Source organism: Arachis duranensis, chromosome 2 (assembly GCF_000817695.3).
Source record: "Arachis duranensis cultivar V14167 chromosome 2, aradu.V14167.gnm2.J7QH, whole genome shotgun sequence".
Taxonomy (NCBI): Eukaryota; Viridiplantae; Streptophyta; class Magnoliopsida; order Fabales; family Fabaceae; genus Arachis; species Arachis duranensis.
The window spans coordinates 12,048,428-12,060,717 of record NC_029773.3 but is presented as its reverse complement, the minus strand read 5'-3'; positions in this window follow the sequence as shown (position 1 = coordinate 12,060,717).

Sequence of the window (12,290 nt, the reverse complement as noted above, 5' to 3'; positions counted from 1 at the left end):
ATATAATTCTCATATATTTGTATACTTGAATTTTTTAAATTTTTATAATACACAAATTTGACATTTAGAATTATGTATCTGAATTTTTTAAAATTTTTAATGCACAAATTTGACTATTAAATTTGTGTATCTCATCTAAATCAATTTTTAAAAATTTTTTTCTTTCCTTAACAAATTTGATCCTCTAATTTGTTTAATAACAATTTAAAAAAAAATTAACTCCATATTAAAAAAAATACCAACTTTTTTAATAATTGTGCATTACACACCAATTTATTCTATATAAAAAAAATTAGTCACTCTATTTTTTATATATTATTATTAATTATTAGTTTGACAATCAAAGTATATCATATATCATTTGCTAGTTGTAATTAAAATTAAAATTTAAAAATCGATATTTATATTTATATTATATTATTAATTTTACAACAAAAATATAAGTTTTTTTATTTTAAATTATTTAAATATTTTATTTATTAAAATGAGTAACATGTACTTTTTAAACTACCATTATACATCTCAGATACAAAAAGATAAAACATAAATAAGTACAGAAGTTAAATATTATGTATTCAACATAAAACACCTTAAAAAAATTTTCAAATGCACTTATATGAATATATTTAGAGTGCACAACACTTGAGATAAAGTCAAAAAATTAAAAAATAATAATATTATTATTATTGTAATATTAGCAATTAAGACAATAATAATAATAATAATAATAATAATAATAATAATAATAATAATAATAATAGACAAAAAAGAATAGTATAAAAATGAAAGGTTGCAAAAAGGATAATATTAGTATGACTATAGGGTTAGCCTATATCTACATTTGCTCCAATTGTTATAATAATACAATCTATTATATTTGTGGGCCGCTCTCTATATTTCTGAATATTTTCATTTATTGCTTGGTTCTTTAAGGTCCAAATTATGCTTTCTCCACTGAAGAAGGCTCCTCAGAAATAACTGATTTTTGACAATCTTAAATATTAAATAATATAAGCTTCAAGAGAAAACTCATTATCAGTATATTGGTAAACAAAATTATCCTTTCTATTTGTTTGCTTTTCACTAAATTTTAAATTCAGGTGTGTTACAATGAACACAAATAAATTGAGCCTACTCATCAAAAGAAGTGCATCAACTTTCAGAGATACATTATCTCACAAGAAGTTAAGTGATTGAATTTTCAATCAGAAGACATTTATTTAGGGAACCAACCATATTTCTTTTTAGTCAATTATGTCTAATCAAGTTTATGCATAACTTGAGTTAATTGATTTGTTGATAAAAGTGACACAAGCCTTTTTAAGAGCGTTAAAAATTTTTTTTATTTAATTTTAATTTGTCAAATCACGTAAGGAGAAAAGAAGCTGTGCATAATAGTTTAACCATTCCATAATACCACGTTCATATATTTGTTGGGTTATGTTAATATATAATTTTGTCAACAATATCAATTTTGTCCATATGTACTGTGTAACCATGTAGAACTAGTTTAGTATTTTAGGCAAACAAATAAATTACATTTGTCAGACTAAATAAAGTTAAATACTCTTTTTTTACCAGATCCCAACTGTGGAAAAATATATTATTTAATCCAGTATTTGTCGTTTAAGATATGGAGAACTTTTAGCCCATTAAACTTTCACTTTAAAAAACTTATTGTATCTTCTGCACTATCTAAACCACAATTTACCATACAAATATCTAACTCACCGGCCAGGAGAGGGTTGCTGTCCCTTATACCAGATGATATCATTTATGAAATCTTTAGTAGAACAAATGCTAAAATGGTCAGTCGATGCAGAACAACATCTACGTATTGGAGGAGAGCTTTGTTAACACGAGAATTCATCTTAAAACACTCAAACCATTCGAATAAAAAAGATGGTTCCATCTTGGCACACCTAGCTATGAAGAGTTCTAGGTCAAGTGGTAGCTGGGTTATTCAATTTGATGCAAAAACTGGCAAAAAAGAAGCTATTATAATTCTATTTTGGCAAGCAAATAGAGGTCAGTTTCATGTCATTTGATGCCAAAATGATAATATGGCAATCAAGTACTCATGCAAAGGTAAGCCAGTTAATATAATTGTGCTGAATCCACTGATGAGAACCTTTTGTCGGATCCTTTATCTTATAAAACATCATTGTAGTATTTGTAGAGTTTTTTATACATTCACTTATCTTCCAAACTCTTTCGATTATATTTTGGTTAGTATATTTAAGCAAAAAACAAACTCTTGGTTTAGTTTATATTCATCAGTCACCCGTCGGTGGGATAGACACTGTATACGCCCACCATACGTCCGAGGTCTTGATCCGAGGTATGTTATGTCAAACAGCATTATTTATTGGTTGAACTGAAATAATTATGGAGTTACAAAGACCCAGTGTATCATACATTATTCTGTGCTAAATCATGAATTTGGATACATACTCATTCCTTTAGAAGCAAGGTGTAGGTTTCAAAGGTTGTTGGTTAGTAATGGTTCCTTGTATTATGTTGCCAATTACAATCAAACACATGAATATAGGTGGCTCATGTAGAATATTGTAGAGAATGCTGGAAGTTACTCATGGCATTATTGTATGGAAGGCCAATCAGTTGGATTTTCAGAAACTCTTCAACTGTTTAATGGTAAGGAGTTAATTTTGCTGAAAGAGATTAATACAACAATGAAGACTCCAAATGGTGGTAAGAATTCAGAGATGACATTTACTGCTATTGGTCAAAGAAGTTCATGTAGGAGGCATGTTTACACCATGGAGCATCCATCCTCCATCTTTGTCAAATCTCTGAATTTCAATCATGATATGCTTTTTCCAGTTTAGCAAATTTAGATGTGCAATTCTATATGTATCTTATTTGGTTATCATGTGTTGCATGTAATGCTTTGAGTGTCTTTGATTATGATTATTTAGACGAATGGTTGTTTTAAAATCATCCTAAAATTTAAGTTGTATTTACCTTTGCAAAGTTTAGAATAGGTATAAAGTTACTTTTAGGGAATCCAAATAACTCCCTTTTTAGTTAAATGCTTAAAATAGTATACCCAATCACTACAAGAAACATCGTTAAAATCGATGGCCAAATCGACGGCTTAGCTGTCGATAATATTAAAATTTGACGGCAAAATGGACGGGGGAGGTGGTCACTATTAAGCTTGTCGATTTTTCAAAATTTTAATAAAATCGATGGATTGCCTGGCCGTCGATAATAATTTAATAAAATCGACAATGTTTCTGTCCATAATATGAGTTTGAGAATTTTACATTCTTATTAAAATCGTCAACGATGTCATCGATATTATTATATAAAATCGACGCCATTTCTGTCGATATTTTATTCAATAAAATCGACAACATTTTTGTCTATAATATGCTGACTAAAATCGACAAAGTTGCTATCGATATTTGATCCAATAAATTCAACACAGTTGCCGTCGATTTTATTATTTATAAACCGACAAATTCTTTGTCTATATTTTGATTTTTTTGTCTATTTTAAAATTAAAAAGCGACAACTATTCCGTCGATTTTAATAGTTATATGTTTTAATTATTTTTTTATTTGAAAAATAGTAAACAATTAATACAAATAAATATAGAAATAAAATTTATACATAATATAGATAACAAGACAAATAAACTTTTAAACATAAAAATAAAATTTATACTAAATATTAGATAATAAGTTTACAAACTTATCAAAATAATAAATAATCCTCTAACATAAAGACTCAAGACAAGATAAATAACTAAACTTAGACTTAAATTTATTTAAATTGCAATCCACTAATAATACAAAATATTTAAAGTAAAGTAATTAAATAACCTACTCATACTCGTTTAAATAATCATCCGAGTCATCAAGATCGTCAGAATCATCCTCCCTTTGAGAACTCTATGGTTGTCCTGGTCGCTGCAGAATAGGTGGGAGTTTTCTACCTGTGGCTGGGGTTGGGACTAGGGCTAGAGCTGTGCTTTTCTGAGAGCTTGGAAAAGTAAAAGGAGGAGGTGGGATAATACGTAATCTAGAACTACTAGGACCCATGACCTTCACATACTCAGTCAAGCTGCTCAATTGATGACTAAACTGATCCATTTGTGAGTTACTGGTGTTGAGATCCTCACGCAAGGATTCAACAGTCTGTTGCCACTCTCTTTTTTTTTCCTTTGGTAGCGGTCTTCAAGCTCTCTATATTTAGCTGCATGTTGTTCAACTTCCCTATTGAGTATTATGATTCGTTCTCTAAGATCCAAAATATCAGTGCTGGTGGTCGTGGTTGGCCCATCAGCTCAATGTCGCACTATGGAAGAGTCCCTTACCTCACCCATGCCATATACCCTATCTTTTCGTTTTCCACCCACTGTCTCAATCCATATGCTTTCCTCAGAGACAGACAGTGGATCAGTTACACCAGCCTCTATAGTAGCCTACCGCTCTTGCTCAGCCTAAAACATACGCTCTTGAAATATATCCTACAATGAGGAAAAATGATTGATAAACTACTATAAGTATTAATAATGCATAACAATTAGATAACAAAATAGTTACAATGAATAAAGGTAAGTTACCTTTGTCTTTTGGGAGTGTTCATCAACCCATTGAGTCATATCCTCTTTGCGAGTATGAGTGTGCTCAAAAAATTCATCCATATATGATGATCTTCCAAGCGAATGATTTTACATAATGAGAGAAACAATATAACACACTGTTACTAATTTCTATATAATATAGATTCAACATGTATGTTAATTAATTTTCCTCTCTTTCTTTCTAATAAAGAAAACATTAACTAGTTATGCAGGGCAGTTTTTAATTATTAATTAATGTTTAATTAAACAGATATAGTAATTAAATTCTACTTTCTAATAGAGTAGTTAGTTCCGCAGCTCTTATAAAGAATTCCATAATAAAAATTTCATGAATCATTCATTTTCGAGGTGAGAGGGAATGCAAAAGAAAGACTCACTTAACACTTTCTAACTCACACCAGCCCGAAACTAATTAAACAAAACTGATATATATCTTAGTTGATCCAATCCCTTCTATTGTGGGTATGTGTCTTGAGAACTCTAACACTAAGGCATACACAGATCTATTTAATTATTAATTTCTATTTAATTAATATTATTGTAGTAAACAAAATGAAAATCCTATAAAATCAAGCTCGTAACAATTTCTCATTGGGAATAACAACACTTTAATTGATTAAAAAAGAGAAAGAGAATAACAAGAAGGCAGGATATATAGAACATAATGAGCAAAGAATGCTATTCATAAGGAGCATAAGGAGATAGAATTTACCCTCCACTCAGTCCATCATATTTTTCGAGTATCATCATCTGCTTCATCAAAACTCAGCCAAGGCTTATTGTAGTTTTCCCTAAAAACCTAAGAAATATGCTTCAATCCAGGCTTAGGTGGGTACCAACTACATCAAAAATCAAATGTCACCATTTATAAAATTTAGAACTGACATGAAAGAAGCAAACATGCTCTATTTTGTGGGCTCAAAATATCTTAATATATGAAATCTATATCCAAACTACCAAAGCTAAAGTGTAACAAAAATCTCAAAGAACTAAAGTATGAAATTTTGATTACAAACCACGAAAAAACAAAACAACATCAGCCTAATCATGCACAGAAAAATTGCATCAGATACTAACAAGTCAAAACTGTAATGTAAGTATAATTCTACCATCTGACAAGTACTATAGCACCAGCATCCTGACAAATAATACTGCACGCATTGCTACTAGTTGCCTCAAAAAGTAAAAACAGAGAAGCAAAGTGAAAAGGTGAATGTGCAGGAACGACGATTCAAAGAAACAAATAAAAGCACACCATTTAAATTTATGGATCTTGGACACAGGAAGCAAATAGTTAAGCTAGCTTTGATAACAACTAAAGAAACTAAGAAGATAGGCATATCGAATCAAACACAACCACAATAATTGCAATAAGTATAACAGAATATACTAGCATTTAAAGTGCATGCTTAGTTCATAAAATTTAAAGCAAATAACAAACCATTTGGCACCATCATATCTAAGCTTGGGAGCACTTGTGCTGGAGTGACCAGTGGCAGTGGATGTTCCTTGACCCTGAGCATCTTGGATATTATTAGATGTAGTTTGTCTTTCCCCACAAGATCCTGTTCAACTAGGAGCTATAATAGCTGGATCACTCTGCACAACATGTGAGGCAGTGTTGGAAGGTTCACTGGCTTGTTGAGTGCATGATCTTAGCACACCCGGAGTAGGCATCATGTGTATCTGAGGCTCTTGACGAGAGGGGGTAGTAGTAGCAATAGGTGGTGGTTTCCCATTGGTCGGAGCAGTCATGCCAGGTGATGACCCAACGAGAGAGTATGGATCCGCATGCAAGTCAAGGGGGTGACTGGTAGAAAGCCTAGGCCTCCCTTTTCGGCCTCGGCCATGGCCACGGCCACGGCCACGACCACAACTGCGATCTCCGTCTCTACCAACCATATCCTATAGACATTAAAATAAGCAAGTTATTATCCATAACATAACCGATACAAAATATATGAATTAACAAATTTATTAGAAATATGCAATTAAAGTAAATTAACAAATTTGCAAACTAAGAATTTACAACTAAAACCTCAATCCGAGAATTCTGAACTTCCATCATCATCAATGTAAGCATCATCATCATCATAGATCTCAATGTCATCGTCCTCCTCATTATTTACATTAGAAACCTGGAGGTCAGCTACTTGAAGTTGTATCATATCAACATCTCCTGACGTAGATGCTAATGATGGTAGAAACTTGGTTTCTGAAATGATCCTAGCATGTGGAGGCTCATCATTTTGATACACCTCGATTTTAGATTCATTTTGTGTCTCCTCCATTATTTTTCGTGGTTTACATGTAATCACAATTTTCCAATTAGACTTACAGCCTTATGGATATGGCATGTAATATACTTGTCTAGCTTTTTGCACAAGGATGAATGGATCATAACTCCCATATCTCCTAGTGAGTAATACTTCAATTATTTTGTAGTTTTTATATCTACGCATTCCCCGAGGCCTCGTAGGGTCATACCACTCACAGTAAAACAAGGTGACTCTCAAACTAACAAGACTTGGATACTCAACAATCAAAATCTATTTAGCAGTGTCGTACCAGTCAGATGCATCATTCCATCCATCACCTTTAACATATATGCCTGTATTATCTGTCTTATTTCCACATGCATGCTCAGGAATATGAAATCTATACCCGTTGACCTTGAACATACCAACACCCGTGGCCTAGTTTTTGGACCGAATGCTAAACTCAATAAATGAGGACAAGTTATGCCATTGCTGGATTTTTTACCTGATTTTGTCAAACAAAATATAGTATTTAGCAAAATAAGATTTACTTTGACATATTTTGATACAGTAAACAAAATGTAATAACTTACATGCTCATGGAACCATAATGAAAAGTTGGATAAAGAATTATTGCTCCCATGGATCTGCTCGTATTGACTTCTAAATGTATCGACTTTAGGACAATTCAACAAGATATGTAAGTGAGCGACTTTCATTTCCATACTAGTTAACCATCTATCTTTGTTGGCTCCCCTAGGAACACCCGATTGATCAAAAATAGAAAGGGTAGGCTCAGATGAAGTTTCACCACCATCATCATTCTGATTCGGCCTTGTTCTCTTAGACATTACATGTGACTCAAAGTAATAAGAACAATAATTTGATGTCTCTCTAGCCAAGTATGCTTGACAAATTGAACCGTCTAATCTAGCCCGATTCTTCACTAATCTATTATAGGTGCCTATTTCACGCTCAAATGGATACATCCACTTATACTGAGCTGGTCCACAAACACGTGCCTCATATGTCAAGTGAATTGGTAGATGCTCCATTATGTCAAAGAAGATAGGTGGAAAAATTCTTTCTAACTTGCAGAAAATAACAGGAATATTAGCTTCCATTTGCACAAGATTGCTAACCCGAAGAGTAGATGAACAAAGGTCCCTAAAATATTGACTTATTTTGGTCAACGGTTTCCACACGTGGTCTGGAAACTCTTTGAAGGCTAACGGAAGCAAACACTCCATAAATACATGACAATCATGTGTTTTCATCCCAAACAATTTTTCTCCCTTAACATCGACACACTTTTGTAAATTTGAAACATATCCATCTGGCATTTTCAACACTTGTGCTCATTTCCAAACAGTTTTTCGTTGTTGGAGTGTCAAGACATAGTTGCCCTTAGCCTTTGCCCAATGACCTTCGCGTACCTGCACCAAATTCAAATCTAGTCGCTTACAAAGCACAACCATGTCTAACATTGCCTTTTCATTGTCTTTTGTTCTTTCAGTATCCATAATGGTATTCATTATGTTATAAAAAATATTCTTCTCAATATGCATTAGATCCAAACAATGACGAACCAAATGATTTTTCCAATATGGGAGATCCCAAAATATACTCCTTTTGGTCCAATTGTGTTTCACCCCATATCTGCTCAATCTCATTTGTCCTCCTGTGTCAACTATTTTAGGATAGTGTCTTACTCTTTTCCATACCTATTCGCTACTAAGCCTAATAGGAGGTTCTTCATCCTCCTCAATATTCTTCTTAAAACCAACTTTATTACGCCTATAAGGATGACCTTCAGGTAAATATCTCCTATGACAGTCAAACCATGAATTCTTTCCGTTATAATCTAACCAAAAGGCCTTGGTATCCTCCATACATACTGGACATGATAATCTTTCCCCCGTACTCCAACCAAACAACATTCCATAAGTAGGAAAATCGTTAATTATCCATATTAATGCAGCCTTTAACTGAAAATTCTTCTTGCTATGAATGTTGTATGCTAGGATGCCTTCATCCCATAATCTTTAAGTTCATCTATCAATGGTTAAAGATAAACATCAATTTTTGCTTTAGAATTTTCTTTTCCGGGTATGATGCACGTTAGGAACAAAAAAGGGTGTTTCATACACATATGAGGTGGAAAGTTATAAGGGGTAACTATAACAGGTCAACAAGAGTACAGTATACTAAAATGAACATTAGGAGAAAATCCATCAGAACAAAGTCCAAGTCTAACATTACGCGGTTCGCTTGTAAAATGAGGATACTTGGTATCAAAATGTTTCTATGCTTTACCATGGGAAGGATGTGTCATCACGTCGTCATTTCTACGATTTTGGTGATGCCACAATATATGAGGGGCATTACTCATTGATGCATACAATATTTGTAGCCTTGGAATCAATGGCAAATAATGCATTTTTTTATATGGAACCTCTTTAATTTTTTCCCTTCCTAAGCTTAAATCTCTGCTCCCTACAAAATTTACATTGTCTAAGATCTTTGTCCTCTTTGTAATATATCATACAATCATTGACATAACAATTTATCTTAACCTCCTTAAACCCAAGCTGGGAAACAATTTTCTTAGCTTCATAGTAATTAGCAAAAATTTTATTTGGAGTTATTTGCATTTCTCTAAACAAAGTTGCCCACTGGTCAAAAGATCCCTAGGATTGGTTTTTCTCTGATTTTATACTCAGCATCCTACTAGCAAGTGACAATCGTGAATGGAATATAATTTTTCCATAAGGATTTACTAACTGAATCTAAAAGGTCATAAAATCTCTTAGCATATCGATTTGGTTCCTCCACTGTTGGTTTCATGTACATGTGAAACTCAGGTTGCAAAGCATCAACAACCATCTCATGATAACGATCAAAATTTTCTTCCCATGTAACACTACCTAATGCAGAGCTACTTTCAATATCTTCATCTATCCTAATCTGATTCTCTGTGGGTATCTCTTCCCCATGCTCTGTCCAAACCCAATAATTAGGTTTAAACCCATGAGTATATAGATCAATCTTAATGTTGATCAACTCTTTAAACGTCCCAAATTGACATCTGGCGCATGGACATCTAACTAAGCCTACTCTGAGAAATTCATGAGTTCTAGTACACACATCCACAAATTTATTTACCTCTTTAATAAAACTGGGTTTAAGACCCGCCTCCGATCATACGTTCTATCTTACATCCAACTTCGGTTCTAGTTTTTCATTATTAATGAATTTAATTTCCTACATAACAAAGGGATAATATTCACTTTTTAATTTTTTTTTCAACGAGAAACCACAACAAATAAAAGTTTTATCATGAATATAATTTATACTTTCACCATGAATGGTTTACACAAACCAGCATACATAAGTAAGTATAGATAAGCATGCATAATAAAAGTTAAAGATAAATTAAAACTCAATAGTTTAACAGAGATAATAAATAGATAAAAAAGTAGAAGGTTAAACCTTGAATAGCTTTTCTGGGGTCTTAAACTCTACCAATACTTGTGATAGTATAAATGGATGCCATTGCAACTTTGATAATACTTGTGACTATATCAACCCTGCCAAAAAAATATATATAGGCACATTAACACTAAAAATAATACATAAAAGTCTTATCATAAAAAATTGAGCATTATTTTTCAAGAAGCAGACTATTATAAACCAAACAACACTAACTTCGGTTTGAAATAAAAGTATACCATTCTACAATGAAGGACCCCAGAGAGAGAGATGGGGTATTGGAAATCCAAGGTGCTTCCAAAGATCAAGAAGGTTTTTGATAAGTATTTAAGATTAGTGATGCAAGACACCCACAATAATAAAAAATAAATAAAATATAGCTGGCTGATATATGCACTGACATCACCAAGAAAGGAATGTAGTTTATAAATATAAAGTCCAAGTGAAATTATTCAATGCACTAAATCCAAATTACCATATAAAAAAACCTTAAATAGTATATATGTAACATTATATTTTTGTTCAACTGCTCTACATCCGTAACATAAGATATCATTAAGCATATAATAAATGATTGATAGTGTTTTGCTAATTAAATATCTTCACATCATCACTTTTTGCTGTGCCTTTATCACAAAATTACTGTCTAAAATGGCTAATGCATACAAGTCATATACTTACACACACGGAAACATACATTTTGAAATGGTTAGGTTGTTAGGTTAGCAAAACTGTATAGACTACTAAATGATTAAGAGCTTGACTAGTTGATTGGGGCTATAACATTAGGATATTGACTAGTTTTAAGAGCTTATAAATTTCACCTATCTATCTAGTAGAAAGCTCTATGTATTATTCAGTCACGTCATCATGAAGATGGATAGTGGCAAATCTTTTATGCAGAAAAATAGAAAATTACTATATAACTCTCTTTTGATTGATTTATTAAATCTATGTATTTATACGTAATTAAAAGTGATGAAAGGGCAGTAACATAAACTAGCCCACTACTGTGTAGTTCTTTAGAGCAAAAAGGCTATGTCATCTATGCATACCTCTATCCACAGCCAATGAAGTTGAAAAGAACCTTTTCATGAATCACATTCGGCCTCCAAAATGATGAAAAAAGTGAAATTTTTATTATTCAGTTATAGAAAAATTTTAGGTAACAGTAAACTATTCTCTTCTCTTCTTCGTATGGCTTAGTAGTCTCAAAGTCATAATACAAAGCATAGTGTATTTTATATCTTCATTAATATTATGGAAGAGACACACTGTATAACAGATAGGAGCAAAAGAATAAAGCAACTTTATTTACTTGAGATATGAGATTTCTATATGCTACTCTTGGACACGGGAGAAGGTATACTCTGCTTGTACTTGAAGAAGTTAAGAGGATCAACCTTGGTCTTCATAGATAAGACAGAAACATTGACCACTAACCATATGGTTGTGAACAAGATTTGGGTATGAAAAAAAGAGGTCGGGATCAAAGGTACTGAGAGTGCAAAGAAGTTGAAAACAGAGATACTTGAGGAAGTAATGAGCATCCTTTTGCAGGCTATATGATGTAATATATGCACCAATTTCAATTGTTTTTTATCAGCAGCAGTTCCTTCCAGTTACCGAAATCCTAATTCAATTCCAGCAGTAGTGAAGAGAAAGCGAAGTCAACCAAGAAGACCAGGCAAGAAATTAAAGAATACCTAATATAACTTGAAATCTGTTATTATATATGTGAATTTATGAATTGAAGCATGCAGATCCAGAGGCAGAAGTAATAGCTCTATAACCAAAGTCGCTGATGGCGACGAACCGTTTTGCGTGCGAGATATGCAAGAAAGGGTTCCAGAGGGACCAGAACCTGCAGTTGAACCAGCGAGGGCACAACCTTTGGGGGTTGAACTTTGGGGGAGTTGCGTTTC